This window comes from Chrysochloris asiatica, unplaced genomic scaffold (assembly GCF_000296735.1).
Source record: "Chrysochloris asiatica unplaced genomic scaffold, ChrAsi1.0 scaffold00064, whole genome shotgun sequence".
NCBI lineage: Eukaryota > Metazoa > Chordata > Mammalia > Afrosoricida > Chrysochloridae > Chrysochloris > Chrysochloris asiatica.
In genome coordinates this window covers 12,193,902-12,198,429 of record NW_006408582.1, presented here as the reverse complement: position 1 = coordinate 12,198,429, position 4,528 = coordinate 12,193,902, and positions in this window count along the sequence as shown.

Below are 4,528 nucleotides of genomic sequence, written 5' to 3'. Positions count from 1 at the left end.
AATTGGCTCTTCTAAGGTCTTCCTTAATCAGTGTCCAACTTTCACATATATATGTTGTTGTTGTATGCCATCAAGTTGGTTCCTACTCATAGCAGCCCTGTATAGAATTTCCAAGAGTGGCTAGTAGGTTTGAACTGCTGACATTACAGTTGCCAGTCTTGTGCGTATCCTACTATACAACACTCATGAGGCAATTGAAAATTCTATGGCTTGGGTCAGGCTCACCTTAGTCCTCAAACTGATATCTTTGTCTTCAACACTTTAAGTCTAGTCTTTTGCACTATATTGTCTAATGCAATACATCATTTGATTTCTTCACTGCTGCTTCCATGAATGTGAATTGTGGATCCAAGTAAAATGAAGTCTTTGACAGCTTCAGACTTTTCTCCATGTACCATGATGTTATTTACTGATCCAGTTATGAGGAGCTTTTCTATCTTTATATTGAGGTGCAATTCATACTGAAGGCTGTAATCTTTGATCTTCATGAGTAAGTATTTAAGACCGTTTCATTCCCAGCAATCAAGGCTTTATCAGAGTAGTGATAATGTTTATCACAATTGTTGTTGTTATTGTTGTTAAGTGTCATTGAGTTGGTTCCAACCAATAAATGCCCTGTATAAAGTTTCCAAGGAGCTGGTGAGTTTGAACCCCAGACCTTGCAGTCACCCCAACTTAGCTGTTCAGTGCATTAACCCACAGTGCCACACCAGAAGTCCTTTTATCACACAGGTGCTGGTGGTGATTATGTGCCATGGAGTTGGTTCCAATTCACAACAACCCTATACATGGTTTCTGAGTCTGTAAATCTTTATGGGAGCAGAAACCCTCATCTTTCTCCCAAAGAATAGCTGGTAGTTTTGAACTGCTGATCTTTAGATTAGCAGCCCAACTCATAATCACTATGCTACCAGAACTCCTTTTCTTAAAATGTTTTTATCACAGTTGTTGTTGTTAAGTACTGTGGAGTTGGTTCTAACTCATAGTGACCCTGCACAGGGTTTCCAAGGCTGCAAATCTTTATGAGAGCAGAAAGCCTCATCTTTCTCTCATGGAACAGCTGGTAGTTTCGAACTGCTGACCTTGAGGTCAGCAGCCCGATTTGTAACAACTATGCTACCAATGTTGTTGTTGTTGTTAAATGCTACCAATAGTGATAGGGAAATAATGGCTTTTTCACTAAATGCTGCTGAGCCCCTTAAATATATATATATATGGGAAAAGATGAAAAATTGGAAGAGAATGAACAATTCCTGATCTTGGATATACACTCAAGATACAAATCACAGAATGGAAACAGATATTTGCAAAACATAAGACTAGGAAGTGTTTGTGTCATAAATACATAAAGAAATCCTATTTACCAATAATTAAAAGCAGGTAACTCAATGAAAGACAGGCAAACATCTTAAGCACAAAATAACCAAATGACAATAAGCACGTGCACCATTTCTTAACTAATTTACCATTGTTGTTGTTGTTTTATTATAGAATGTATTATAGAAAATGGTGGACATATACATTATTGGCAAAGATTTAGAGTAACTGGAACACTCAGACCATGGCTAATAGGAGTGTACACTTACTTATACAATCACTTCGGAAAATTGTTTGGCAGAATGCTTACAATAGATAGGTATATATTTTCTGAATCTCAGAATTACATTCCCAGGTTTATACCCAATAGAAATGCATGCACAAAAGCATCTGAAGACTTGCACAACGATGTTGTATCAGTATTCTATTTTTATAACAAATGAATGAAAAAACAGAATGCATAAATTATGATGTACAATAGAGTAATATGCAGCAATTAAAAAGAATGGAGCACTATATTGGAACTTTACGAGCATACTGTTGAATAAAAGAAGTCAAACACAAAAAAAGTCAATTAAACGATTGTGTTTACATGAAGTGCAAAAGCAGAAAAAAAAAAAAAAACTAAGTTGGAGCAACTAGGGAGAAGAGAAGAAACAGATTGAGAGGTTATAGGACTATGCTGAGTAAAAGATAATATTCTATTCAGTCAGTTTGTGAAAATACATCTTCATATTGAATGTGTTCTTTTCTGTGTGTATATTATATGTCAAAAGACGTTATTAAAAATTAAAATATGGTCCTGAAATTACAGAACTGAAGACATAATTTGAAAAATTACAAAACAGTTTTAAGCTCTTTTACTTTTTAAAATGCACGATTTAGAAAATATATCTTTTCTTTAGTCATAGTTATAGACTGAATTGTGCATTTCAAAAATATGTGTGTAAATCCTAATCCCTATACCTGCAGAATAAGAGCTCCAATATTGCAGTGGTTTAACAATTGCTAACTCAAAGATCATGGTTTGAAACCACCAGCTGCTCTGAGGGAGAAAGATTTGGCAATCTGCTTCCCTGAATATCTACCACCTTGGAAACTTTATGACACAGTTCTCCTCTATCCTATAGGGTTGCTATAGGTCAGAATTGACTTGATTGCAATGGGTTTGGTTAGGGTTAGGTATTACAATGGTTAAAGTGCTTGGCTGCTAGCTGAAAGGTCAGCAACTGGGATCCAACAGCTGCTCCAAGGAAGAAAAGATGATGATCTCCTCCAATAAAGATTTACAGCCAAGAGGTTGTACAAGATGGTGTACAGATACATAATGCTGTCCCCCCAAAAAAAATCAAGTGAAACAGATGCAGGAGACAATTCTGGAATCTTGAACATTGAAAGGAAAGATAAAGTATTAAGTTAAACATTAATTAGAAGGAGGAACTGAACAACAACAGTGAATGAGGAGAATAATGGATTATAGGTACCATGCCAGCCACCCTGAAGCAGCTTGTCCATCTTGAGATAAAGTGAGCAGTGACCCCAGTTGGAAACAGAGGGAGGCAGCTTCATAAAATTTTCAATAGGAGACAAAATACTGTGTAGGCAAATCCGGAATGAATCCAGGTGAACAGACATAAGCTAGATCTAAGAAGGTCAAATATAGGGAGGCAGGTGAGAGCGCCATGGATTCTAGTGACTATAGAGTAGGGAGGGAACTGGAAATCATAGATAGGACAACTCATAAATGGCAGAACCTGATCATTAAGGTGGATGGCACACATGGATTAGTAGATCTAGAGAGTGTCAGCAGAAGATCTTCATTCACACCAGATGCTCCAACCATTTGGTCAGGAACAAATCCACATTGCTCTTTGCAGATTACAAGAAATATCTGGACATCCATTCCTAGTGATCAGAGAATCATGCTTTGCTTTCCCCCACAGTACCAAATCCCTGCTACCGGCCCACCTGGGATCTGTGGTTTAACCCTGTATGAGATCTTCCTTCCCCAACACTGCCTACAAAAGGTGATGCATATCCCCCCTGCCCAACTACCCCAGCTCACCCACCTGATGAGTTGTAATATGTGCTTACCTGCTGCCAGAAAGGCAGTCAGTGGTGGCATATGCCCACCCCATCCATCATCCTCACCTGTAACCCCACCCTTCAGGGAACAATGGTACACATTTCTGTTCCACCAAACCAATGACCAATGGTGGAGCATACCCAGTCTGCCAATCACCTACTTCCATACTGCCTCTCTGTTCTCCAGGCAAACATCAACATGTGATCCTGTGCCAATGGAATGATGACTGGCAGTAGTCATCTGCTGTACACCTGCCCTGTACACCTCCTGTTTGATACCCTGCCAACCTGACTATCGTAGGTGAATACCTCCAGGCTGCCAGACCAGTAGTCTCTGGAGCATTCCTATTTCACATATTCTGATATATCAGTACAAAACAAGGAAACCAAATAATAATAACATGACAAAATTAACAAATATGCAAACAAATCAAATAAAAGTGTAATGCCTCAGAGATAGCAAACAATCAAAATATCATTTGAACAAACAGAATAAAATAGCTCAAACAGGTGATTAAAACCCAAAGCAAGGAAACCTTCCTGAGGAACTACCTGAGAAGGAATTGAAGACACTTATATTTAGGATCTTGAAAGAGATCAAGGAAAACAGAAAAAAAAAAAAAATCTAGAAGAATTCAGAAAAACAATCTAAGAACAAAATGACAGAACAAAGAGGCTATTAGAAACCACACAAAAGCAACAACTAGAAATTCATGAAAGAAAATATCAGACATAGACAAACAGTTGAAGGGTCATGGAAATAGAATTGACTTAATAGAAGAATCTGCAAAATAGAGGACAAGTGCTATGATACTAATTTGTTTGAGGAGCCATCAGAAAAAAGGGAAAAAAGACAAATGAAAAATCTGAAATGTGGGATGTCATCAAGAGGAGTCATTTACACACAATAGGATTCCATATTACAAAAAGAGAGGATAGGGGGAAAATGACCGGAGAGAAATTTTGAAGATATTTTGGTGGAAAAGTTCCCAAAGATCTCTAAGGATGAGATTTCCATTCAAGAAACTCAATGAGAAGCAGCAGTGCCAGTGATGGAGGCAGAGATGGAGGCATGGAGAGGGAGAATGGCTGAGGACTCTAGATTCATCAACTAAGAAGAGAAGGA